At 34.5% G+C, this 12,982-nt stretch overlaps 1 protein-coding gene across 2 annotated transcripts in view; it reads right to left on the bottom strand.

The window, feature by feature from the left end:
- LOC129727444 (beta-1,4-glucuronyltransferase 1) overlaps positions 1-12,982 on the bottom strand; it is a 207,753-nt gene that overhangs the window by 139,769 nt on the left and 55,002 nt on the right. For both annotated transcript variants that reach the window (XM_055685297.1, XM_055685296.1), the window contains exon 2: positions 4,903-4,922. The gene's annotated coding sequence lies outside the window, so the exon portion shown is untranslated. The remainder of the gene's footprint in view (positions 1-4,902; positions 4,923-12,982) is intronic.

The raw sequence follows: 12,982 nt of genomic DNA, 5'->3' as shown, positions 1-12,982 counted from the left end.
GTAAGAGTAAGAGTAAGAATAAGAGTAAGAGTAAGAGTAAGAGTAAGAGTAAGAGTAAGAGTAAGAGTAAGAGTAAGAGTAAGAGTAAGAGTAAGAGTAAGAGTAAGAATATGAGTATGCATATGAGTATGCATATGAGTATGAGTATGAGTATGAGTATGAGTATAAGTATGAGTATGAGTATGAGTATGAGTATGAGTATGAGTATGAGTATGAGTATGAGTATGAGTATGAGTATGAGTATGAGTATGAGTATGAGTATGAGTATGAGTATGAGTATGAGTATGAGTATGAGTATGAGTATGAGTATGAGTATGAGTATGAGTATGAGTATGAGTATGAGTATGAGTATGAGTATGAGCAGGGCTCTACATTTTCGGAACAAGACAATGAAACTGATATACTCGCGCTGTCATTTCGATTCGAACAGTTTCATTTTCCCTTGATTCCTTTTGGCTACTATCAACGAATCACTTCTTTCTCTCTTTCCCTCTTTCTTCTTTCGGATCATTTCAAATGAAACTAATGACTATTTCAATCGACGGAGAGAGTGACGGAGGGAGAGACTCTTTCCTTTCCTTCAGCGTCTAAATTGTAATTAGCACCGCATCGCGTCGTTTGATGGTAGTTTTCTAATACCGCAGGCCGTAGTTAGAACGCCAATGGCATCCGATAAATACGTTACGCAAGTTCCGATCAATATTTCCTTCCTCTTTCCTATATATATATACTGTATGAAAGCTTTCTGTCTTCGTCAGCGCACCGTTCCCTTTTTCAATTGAGATTCGTCATGTGAGAGTGATAGTGATAATCTCCGCTTTCAATTGAAAAGCGTTTGTATCAATTCTAAGCCCTTCAGTTGTCAGAATCACAGCAAGAGCTTTCGACTGTGTGTCATGTGACTCACGAAGTGCTCGAAAATGATGCAAAAGCTTTGCAATTGAAAGCGACTTGTTGAAGCGTCACTATAACCTGATAATTGTTAATTGAAAATGACTTTGTCAGGCTCTGCGTATGAGTATGAGTATGAGTATGAGTATGATTATGAATAATTAAATTAATTATTCAAAATTATGAATATGAGTATGAATATTAGTATGAGTATGAGTATGCGGATATGTATGAGTATGAGTACAAGTATGAGTATGAGTATGAGTATGAGTAAGAGCATGAGTATGAGTATGAGTATGAGTATGAGCATGAGTATGAGTATGAGTATGAATATGAATTTGAATATGAATATGAATATTAATATTAATATTAATAGGCCTGAAGGCAAAATTATCTCAAATTGAGTTCGAATAGCGAAAATACGCTACTGTAGATCAAATGAGAAAATATTGCAGTAAAAGGGAAACAAAACAGAAAAAAGAACAGCTAAACAGGAAACAGAAAACAAAACAAGAAATGGGAGAAAATCAAAAAACCGATAACAATAAGCAATTAAGCAGATTCGAAAAAAACCAAAAGAAATAAAACCAAAAGTAGAAACAGAGAGAAAGAGATAAAAGTAAATGAAGCCAGAAAAAACCGCAAACATAAGCACAAAAAATATGCTCTAGAAGTCGGGAAACCAAAAACAAACAGAAACACAAAAAAGTAATAAAAATATTTTTTAAGCGGAAAAAGGAGTAAATATAAAATAAAAATTAAAGAAGACAACACAAGAATGGATATAAAACAAAAAAACAGAGATGAAAAGTAATGTAAAACTCATTAAACCTATCTGTATGATTCTTTTGAAGACTTATTATGTATAGAAAAATACTAATAATTATTATTTCTTTTATTTATATTTTCAATTTTCTATGTTTTTTTTTAAGAACAAAATTACCAACGACTCTGTACACCAAATAAACCATCAAAAAAAAAAATTCTTCACAAAAATTGAGCTATTCATATTTCTATTACTCCATGATCCAACAACCATAAAATTTTAGCTTACCTTTTGTAGATTTTACAGGCAAAAACATGTTTTTTTCAAAAAAATTTGAAAAAAGATATATTTTTAATTCTATTTCTATATTTTTTCTTTAAATTTTTTTAGAGTGTGTACTTTTTTCGAAAGTAAAAAACTACTATTACAATTCTGTCGGAGACGTCATACCTATCAAACACACCGTCCTGGCTCTAAAATTATTTTGGTTCATTAACACCATTTTCACACAGGTTTACTTTTTTCAAAAATAAGTCTTGTTAAAATATACTACTAGAAAAGCTTCAACCAAATCGAAAATGGTCGATTAACATCGATGTCTTATGTGGCTTGAAGTTGCTTTACTGATCCTGTAAATATTCCCTTTGTAGTGTCGATGCATTTGGGTCTTGAAGTAAAACAACAAGCAGTTGGATTCGTGGCAGTTTTACCCCTTGTATAGTGGGCGACTTTACCCCCAGTGGAACATTTTCATATTTGACCGAAAATATTCGATATTTCCGAAAGAAGATAGATTCAGACAAGCAATTAAACGTATATTCACGAACAAAACAATAGATTTTTAGACTGAAAAACCTTAAGTCCCGTTGCCGCAAAACAATAGCGCATTGACTGGTTGCCAGCTGAAAGGTTGTTTTTGATTATTTCTGCGACCGTTCGTGCACTATCAAAACAGATAAACGTGCAAAATGTTATGTAATTATACTGTAATAGACACGTTAAAGAAATTTTTCAATTATTTTAAAACTTGGTAGTGAAACTACGGTGGGCGGTCTTACCCCGCAGGGCGGTCTTACCCTGTTTACCCCTAACCTTTAATTGTAACCATCCCCGTCCCTCCCCTAATATTACGTAACGCTAAAGAATCTGCCCCCTCATATATTTTTCAATTTTGAAAAAAATACTAAATTTTAATATTGCGAATTATTTACGTAAATGTATCAAACACACGCCTTTTTTTCCCATATATAACAATAAGTGACCCTAACTCGGATCACCACCCCTTTTTCCCGCCCTTCATACGTTAGGTAATTTTTGTAAGACACTAAATTAGTCATTCAGAAAATCGCAAAAAAGAAACAAAAAAATCAGAAAAGGGGAGACCAAAGTACCAAAGTGAACCAATCAACTATTATTTAAAATATCTTTTAAAAGAAAGAATAACGAAACAGAACAGAAGAAAAATTTATAAAAGAAAGAGGAACAGAAAATATATATGAAAAAAATCAAGTAACAACAAAAAAATTGATACCAGAAGACGAGTGCAAAGAACAAAATTAAATTAAATAAAAATGGACAAACAGATCAATAGACTGCAAAAAAATAAAAAAAACCTATTATCTTGAGTAAAAAAAAATATGAAACGGTTTGAATAAATTCAATTGAAGCGAACTCTAGCCCTTTTAGATTCTGCCCTCAATTGATTGCAATTTTTTGTCGTCGTAATGACAGAGTTGAGATATAATGCAGAGCACTTAAGACCTAGCTACTGGCTTTCAATTTCATAACATAAATTCGTACTGCGTATCTCCTCCAGAGTCGAATATTTGCAATTTGTTAGGTGAATTTGTTAGGTAGTTTATATATTATACATAAACTACCTAACAAATGGATGTGTCAATTGTATCCATTTATCAGCGAATTTTGAAGATCTAAAAATTCATTCGGGTAAGCTCCCTCCAGCAAAAAACCCTGCACACGACAATGACAGTGCGCATCATGTGTTTCCTCCGAAGGGTGCCACTCGGTTTGCTTTCAATTCCGAAGGCTTTAAATTGAATTACACAAAAAGGAATTACAAAACGTAGAAGACCTCGCCCGGGCCTCAACTAGCAGCACTTGATATCATTTACACTTGCAATGGAGATTTGCTCGCTGCACCGTCCGAAGACCCAGCCGAAGGCGCAATTTTCCGGTACACATTTGTACACTTCGTTTATTACAATATCTCCGCTTATTTTATGCGATTGCTGCCCGATATGTTGCTGTTGTTGCTGGTGCTGGATTGGCGGTCTAATCTGCTGCTGCTTTGCGACTTGCGTATGTCGTGCGGCCGAGGGCTTGCACGACACTCACGCAGTTTAAACTAGCCGCGATAATGGACAATAAAAAGCGAACTTACTTCCAGTAGTATCAATTTATTGTGTAGCATGGAAGCACCCGAAGGGAATAGCATAATATATTGATGATCGCGTTGTTTATAGTACCATTCACATATCATCGACTTTGTAAGAATTTATTGCTGCGCAATGGCTGGTAAAAAGTTGGTGCACTGCACTGCGTGATATATTTCAGCACGAAACAAGGCGTGCTCCGAAGGAGCCAAGATTCATTAAAAATGAAACATCGCAGGATTTGTTCTAAAAATAGTTTGATTCGTAGCCATCAAAAGTGGGCGGAAAATCCGTCTAGTCGAATACTGCCCGAACCGAAGACGAGGGTCAGTGAAGATGATCTATGGTCCGTTGTCACGCGCTCCCATAACTTTTTTCACGCGGTTTGCCTTCCGGCATTTCGGAAAGAATGAAATCAATAGCCAGCGGCGATTGACGCGATGCCAAATATCGATCCACCAGGCTAGACTAGTAACCAGCTATGGGCAGGTACTTTCGTGTGGGTGCTCGTTTATTTTTGGTTTACTCTTTTTTTTCGCTGCCAACGGATCGGATTGGAGACATTACATGTTTCATTTCAAGGCTCGACAAACGGGTATCTCCGCTGGTCGCGACCGGTGAAGGGCTGGGAGTGGTTCATATTTAAACGCCCGAAGGATGTGTAGTGACCTTAGGAAAAGGTCGAACGAAAGGTTCTTTGTCATGTTCTGGGCTTCATATTCTGGCATTATTTTTTAACGTCGGCGAGGACAAATTCGGGTCGCCTTCCCTTTCTTGTCATAAATATTTTAGTTATGATCCCCTTGGGGCTCGCCAGACAGTTAAGCATCAATCAATGAGTCTGCTACATACCTTATAAAGTGCAGTCAGTACTGAAACGAGACAAAAAATAATTTATTAATTTTTGGAATCTTTAAATGGCAAAAATGGTAAAATATGTTGAAAACTGGTGGTTAAAAATAGTTAATAATTATTGAAAAACAACATGAATAAATTGAAAGAGAGTTGAAAAATAATCAAAGAGACTTATAATATGAATGAAAATTAGATGAAAGTAAAACGAAATGTGAAAAAAAAGGGACTGAACGAATTTAAATAAGGATTCCACAACAAGTTACAAGTAAATATAAAAATAAAAAAAAGAGAATAAATAAACCAGAAATACCATAAACCGCAAAACGGAACAGAAAAGTACCAGAAAATCTGAAACGTCATGGAAGTAAAAATAATTTCAGTATTAACACAAACATACTAAGCTTTTTAAGAGTAGATTGAAGGTATTTGTAAGAAGATTGCAAAAAGAAATAAAAGCTGGGAAAAAAAGTGAAAAAGCCCAAGCACGAAAAAGTCATAACTTGAGAAATTTTAATAAGGAGAAAATAAACAACAGATCTAACAACAAAACTAAACAAAACAAAGTCAAATTATCAGAGGTACAATAAAGTTTAAAAAAGGGGACACTAGTCCAAGAGGACAAAAATATTTCTGAAGACAAAATAGTCAAAAATACTGAAAACACAATCTGAAATGAGTTGGAAGTGAATCAAAGTGCCTACAATAAGGTTGAAGGATAAGCATGAAAAAAGTAGAATAACGAAAAAATAAAATTAAAAATAGTTCTTAGTGTACTTTACAGTGTATAAGCTGTTAAACAAAATTATAAAATTGAAATAACAGGAACAGAGAAGAGTAAATTCTTATTTTGTAATCCACAACTGCTTTCCCAAACACCAAAATACAAAAAAAAATACAAACCAGAGTAGTAAGTTACCAGAGTTACCACAGACATCAGAAAATCTAATAAAACACACCACCAAAAATCGAGTCTCAATAGTACAAAAACAAATTCGAATTAACTTAAAAGTCCAAAAAGAGTCAGAGAGAGTAACAGTATGGGTCAAAATGAGATGAAAATTACACAAAAAAAAAGAAAAATAGATGGAAAAAAAACAACATAGGACAGAACAGAAAGAAAAATATTGAACTATATTCAAAAATAACATACAAAAATAGTCAAAAACGAAAGTCAAAAAATTCAAAAACGAGCGATTTTAAGGAAGGCATATAAAAAAAAATTTGATGAGATTCTTAAGATTTAACAAAAAATAAATAAAAAACAAAACACTCAAAATATGAAAAAAAATAAACGCGAAATGGAAAAACCAACTGAAGAGGTGCAGAGCGAAACCTCGATCGCAAAACTTTCAAAAACAAGTTTTAAGCCAGTCACATTTTGTCAATGAGTAGTCACGAATATGAAACAAAGCAGAAAGAAGTCATATTTTAAAACAGGTAAATTCACAAAAAAATCAAGAGAACAAAGGAAATCTAAGCAAAACATTCTAAACTGTCATAGAAGGAGTAACAAAGTTAGAAAAAGTTGAAAATAATCGAATGAGAACTAAAACAAATAGAACAAAATGTTCAGAAGATTAAAAAATGTTCAGAAAAACAAAAAAGAGTTGTAACACGTTTATAAAGAAACCAAAAAGTGTCCTGGGCTGACAAAAAAGTCATGTATTCAACAGTTTAATAAGCCAAAGATGAACAAACCAAAAAAATAAGGAACAAAAAAACTGAGAAAAAACAAAACGGTAGTTAAATGAAAAGTGACAAATTAGTGGAAAAGTCAAAAAAAGACAGTAAACAATGAAAAAAGTGTCTAATTCTGGAGATTTTTACAGTAAAAGTCAAACATAAATCAAAAACAAAACGAAAAAAATTCGAAACATATTTATAAAGACACAGAAAATGTGTTTAAAATTAACTAAAAGTCTAAGGTCGAAAACGCCAAAATTAAAAGAAAAAAAAACCGAGAAATTCAAAAATGTTAAAAAGGAACGAACAAAATTTGAGAAAAGTAAAGATTGTTCAAAACAAAACCAGTGCTATCAAAGCTGACAAACTCATTGAAAATATGACAGGAAAGAAGTATAACACAATCAACATAAAATATAAAACAAAGAACAAGAAATCTAAGAAGATTAGAAAGAAAATAAAAATCAAATTAATTTTTCAAAAATCATAACGAAACCAGAGAATTATCAAACAAATCAAAAGGCAGTCAACTCAAATTCAAAGTAAAGTCAATGAATCAAACAATGTAGAAAGATACATGAAGTGCTTACAAATTCTAAAGGTCAAAGTAAAAGGAGTAAACATAACAACTCGAGAAAGTAAAAAACATTAGATATGGTTTCACAAAGAATGACAAGCAAAAAGAAAATATAGTTTACTGCTATAGAGTCAAAAATAAGCCCAAAAATATGGAACGAATCAAATAGAAGAGAAGGTACAAGAGCACAATATGAAATTACCAAACAACAGTTGAAAACGAGTAGACTGAACGAAAAGTTTGCAGAAAAATTGAAAAAAAGGTTAAAAAGAGGTAAGCTAAGATGTTTGACTCTTAATAAAAAATGGAACGAAAACAAGTCAAAACACACTCATAATGAAACAGAAAAAAGTCAGAAACTATAAGCAGCCAATGAATGAAAACCTTTTTTAAAACAGTTTTTTTGGATAGAAAAAATCAAAAGAACGAAACGAAACAAAAACAAATGTTAAAAAACGCAGTGAAAAAATTAGAAAAAATCAGAAACTAAAAGAAAAACTGAAAAAATATCACAAAAAGTTCATAAACAATACAAAAAATGGAGAAGTGAAAAATCAATGAGAAGATTCAACAATTATTCTACAGATAAAAAGGAACTATAACATAGTCAAAATAGAATAGAATTTAAAAACAAAACACCTGAAATAAATGAACAGCAATGAAAGTCATATTTGTAGACGTAGTAGTGTGGAACAAAAATTCAAAAATGTCATAAAAGAAAAAGAGTTATAAAATCACAAAAAGTGCTGGAAAATATCACAAAAAGTTTATAAGCAGTACAAAAATACAAAGAAGTGCAAAATCACTGAGAAAAGTTACCAATTGTTCATAACAGATACAAAGGGACAATAAAACAATACAGAATAAATCAGAAAGAAAAGTCCAAAAATGAATGAACAAGGAATGAAAGTAGTATTCGAAGTTTGAAATGAAGTAAGTTGATTGAGTATGAATCAAAAGTTTTACAAAAAAAAATCATCGCGAAATCAAATAATCTGGAGAGTTACGCCAGAGCCGAAAAATATAACGGAAGTCAACTCGTTTTCAAAGTATAGTCATATAATAATAAAACAAAATAAAGTGAGGGTGAAAAAATAAAAATAATAAAACAAATGCTAAGGATTATAACAGCTAAAAGAATCAAAAAGCCTGAGAGAGTCAAAAAATAACGTGCCAAAAACATCACAAATCGCAAAACGGAGCAAATAAGTACCAGAAAGAGTATAACAGCAAAAAAAATAATAATGTTAGTTGTACGTAAAACAAATTAAAAGCGCATTAAAAGAGGTAAATATTTTAGATAAAGTAGATGAAAAGTATTAAAGAAAACAAAACAAATGGAAATAAATGTCGGAAGAGAAAGTAGGGTCTAATGATGAACAGAAAAATGTCATAGCTCAACAGTAAAAATTTCAAAAGTAATGAAATCAAATGAAATAACTGGAAAATAAATAATAAAATAGGTAAAAAGGCATAACCATACAGAAAGAATATCAAACTCCTACAAAGTCTAAGGGATATAACTGTCAAAATAATCAAATGAAACGAGAGTAGAAAAACGGTCAAACGACAACTAAGAGGATGAAAAGTTCATACGAATTGACATAAATTCGGGGTTTTAGAATCGAAAAATAGGCATCATGAGAATCAAAACACCGTAAAATGGAACGAGAAAGTGTCAGAAAATAGGGTTGAGCAGCAAAATATATATCTCAATAGTACCAAAAACTCGTAAAAATGGGTAAGAAAAATCTTATAAGAGTGGATTGAAGGCATTTAAGAAAACGGAACAAGAAGAAACAAAACGCATCACAAGAGTGAAAAATATCTTGAGATGAAAAACGTCATGTCAAAACAGATTAATAAGCGAAGAAATTAAAAGCACAATTAAGAGAGAAATGATAAAAAATCCTAAAATGTAAATATAAACATTTGAAAAACTAAAACAATAAAAAAATACACAAAATCTAAAGAAGTGTTACAAATAGTTTATAAAAAATGCAAAGCAAAAATTTAAAAATTTAACAAAGTCTGAGAAGTATATAAAAACAAGTGAACAAAACCATAATAAAAATTAAAAAAATATATATATATTGATAGAGATAAAATCAATAGAGTCCCAAATCTTAAGGTATGATTAAATAACAAAGAAAAAGTATAACTTAAAAGTAAAATAAAAAAGACACTGTGTTGTCTTTGACCAAATCAAAAGACAGTGCAAAAGTCAACAATGAGAAAAGAGATACAAAATACTTACAAACAAGACGAAATTAAACGAAAATTTTGTATCGACTGAAATCAACAAGAGATAAATAACGAGTGAAAAATGATCGAAAATAAGTTAAAAAAAAATCTTTTAAAAAAGTAGTTAAAAGTGGCAAAATTATTGAGTATTAGTCAGGTTAAAAAGAATTAAAACAGACTCAAAGGAGCTAACAGTATCGAAACTGATTATAAAGTGATAGAAGAAGCCATAATCGACTCAGCAAAGTCTGTCAATTTGTGATAAACTCTTTTTAAAAATTTCTAGTACGACTACAAGTAAACGTAAACGTCACACAAGCAGTCAAAGAAAGCTGTTGATGAAGGGCTTTTAAACCCTTGGAAGCCATTTCGAGGACTATCTCAAAATGGCTCAACACATAACTTCAAACGAATTCTAACAAAGAAGATAAATGATCGCACAGCCAAAACTTGCCCTCTAAAGATGCCAAACAACACGACGTCCCATTGATTTTCGTCACATCGCCTATTCCAGGCCATTCGCGCGTCGTCGTCATCGTCTGTTCCACCTGCAACAATGCCAGCCGGAAGAAAGGCCCATAAGTCTTGTTGGGGGGAAGCTTAACTACTAACTGTCGCATCATTGCCAGGTTTGTTTGAACATGACGACGACGACGGTGACGACGACGAGTTTGAGGCCCGTTTGATATGCAAATCAGGCCGCACGTTGCTATCGCTATCGGCCGATACCGGTTTGCATACCGTCGCTTTGGGCACCCTTATAGCGATGCATTTAGCGGTGGCGCAGCGACGGTGGCACTCGAGAAAGAACGATACGTCGCGCACATGACACCACCGGAATGTGATCATGTTGTGGCTGATAGCATCGATGTTGTTGGTGTTTTTTTTCTCCTTCTCTCCCATAGACTTCCGTGTTGGAGACATGTGTTACAACACCTCTGTACCTTGTGACGTTACAAACTACCGTTCGTTAGCATATCGTACCATCAGCTTCCAGTCATCTTTCGGCTTCTTCTGTTTACTCCCAACACGTGAGTGTCAAATGTCAGGAATTCTCTTATGTTATTAAGAATTGACGATTCGATTGCATAATCGGATTTTTAGTTAAAAATAGTTTACATGCATGGACCAACCAAAGGTGGGTGGAAAATTAATCGTTTGAACAACTTACGGCTTAGAGTGGAGTAATTGATAATGAATGCGGAGCTATTTCCGAAGCCACGCGCTGCATTTCCGACTAACGACATTGCTGACCTCGAAAAGCCTTTTTTTCTTTATTGCGAACCCAATTTTTGCCACTACGGACACGAAGCTTTTAAAAGCGGTAGGCGTAATCGAAAACCACTCTCGCCGGATTTTGCCATATTCGATCTGGCATTCAGGTCACCGCTTATGGTATGCAAAAGCGCTAACAGTTCCGCATAGACCACTGAGTTTTATGTCCACCTACTCGGCAACCAAATGGCGACGACGACGAAGATGACGGTGGTGACGCTGATTCCAATGGCCATGACTGAGACGATGTTGGGTCTTATACATATGATGCAACCGGTCCGCCGAAACTTAGTGTTGGCCAAACAAAAACTAAAGTTTATGTTTCACACTCTTTCTAGAGTAATATTATTAGACCGAACTGCATTGGGTATGACCAAATCCATATGTATCTATTATTATCCACACCAAACAAAACTAGAGCGGACATCGGAATAGCAAACACTCTTGGGCCCACCCTACGTGTGGTTTATGCTGTTACGTTTCATGGTTGACGACGACGACGACGAATGCTGGAACAAACCGATCGGTGTTCGATTGGACAACACGAAACCGTTCGGATGTGTACGTATGTATGTATGCACACAAACAGTTTCACAAGGTGAACAATCCAAACAACGACCTCTGCGTGTCGCCCGTCCCGTTTGTCACAGTTTGTGTACCACCCCAGGTGTGGAACTGGGCGAGGCACTTCTTTGTCTGCGCCGATTCCGGCACCTAGGAAGTGTAGGAAATGTTTTACTACCTAAGAGGTTTCGTTTTGCATAGCTCCTAATTTGAATGAAAAATAACATAATTTCGTTACGACATTGAATTTTATGCAAACATAAATTGAGATTAGGCTAAAAGTGTGTCAATAGTTTCCACCAAACTAAACTATCGAACTGAAATTTACAATTCCAGTCTGTCTGTGTGTGGATTTTTGCAATTTTTTCCTCACTCCTTGCAGCAGACACTTCGGAATCAGTCTACGCAAAAGGTGAATTTCCTATCAATAAACTTTCGCGAAGTATTTTTTCCAAGTTTCTAAAATTCAACAATTAAAAAACGCATACCGGCAGCAACCGAACAATAGAGCAAAAAAGCTACCGACCGGCTTAATTTGTGTGGAATTCCTAACTCATTTTTTTTTTCGTTTACTCAATCCAAACAATCTAAAACAAAAAGTTGTATAACACAATTAAAGCAGACAGCGTCCCGCCACGTTACCTCTGGTGGAAAGTTTGATCAACTATAAGCCACCAACGCACCATTAGTGGCCGCACAAAATCAATCGGAAAAACTTTCAATGTGCCGCACCGGCAGCGGCCGGGAGGAAACACAATACAGCATAGAAAACTGTAGCAAAAATAACACAAAAGTAATCAGTAAATACATTTCCGCTTACTTGCAGATTGCAATCCACCCACTGACTGGTTGGGTACTACCTTTACATACTCCCCATAGGGTGGAGTTCCGTTTCGGTGCGTTCCCCATGATCATAATTATACAAATATCATAGTTCTACTTCTACTGTACATCTCACTCCAACGATTGTTTATAGACCAAATCCGATACAGTCGAAATTCCTGCACGAGCGAAGAAGCGAAAACCTTGAACTGACCCGCTTAAAATATTCAAACTTGGCCACCTTCCAATCTTCTGGATCGTCTCTTAATTAAACGATGCACACAGCCGTAATGGATGGCCAAACTGACTGCCATCCCCACCCCCAATTGGCAGGTCCAATCTATGACCCACTTTATTCGGACGGACGGACACGGACACGGACACGGGGACAGACAAACTTTAGAGTAAGGTGGAGTGCAATGGTGCAGAATCTCGGTAGTCATTATTGTTGGCACAGGGCGAAAATGGGTCTTCAATAGCACAAGTAGCATCTGCAGCAGAAGCCGATAGTGCACTTACGCTAGTGAACCAAGTGTCCTCCCCCAACTGCGAGTGTGCGATACTGTAACGTTTGTATGGATTCGACAACAGTTTTGGCTTGCAACCCCCGAGAGAGCTTTCCCTATTTGTGCCAACATTCAAGATAACCATTTCTTGTGTTTAAAATTGTATCAACTTGCAATACCAGATATATTGTAATTTTTGGCTCTTTTCACTCCTTAGTTTTTCATGCCTGCCTATTTTCTGAAGCTTGGTCAGGAAAGCAGCTTGAAGCTGAACTCCGTTTTGGTCAAATCAGTTGAATGCGTTTAAAGTCATGATGATCTAAAAAAACTAGTTTCTGGTTATACTTACATACATTATAAATTTATAAATAAAAAAAATAACAATCTTCACAAATACTTCTTATAC

Source organism: Wyeomyia smithii, chromosome 3 (assembly GCF_029784165.1).
Source record: "Wyeomyia smithii strain HCP4-BCI-WySm-NY-G18 chromosome 3, ASM2978416v1, whole genome shotgun sequence".
Lineage (NCBI taxonomy): Eukaryota > Metazoa > Arthropoda > Insecta > Diptera > Culicidae > Wyeomyia > Wyeomyia smithii.
This window is presented reverse-complemented; position numbering and strand designations above follow the sequence as displayed.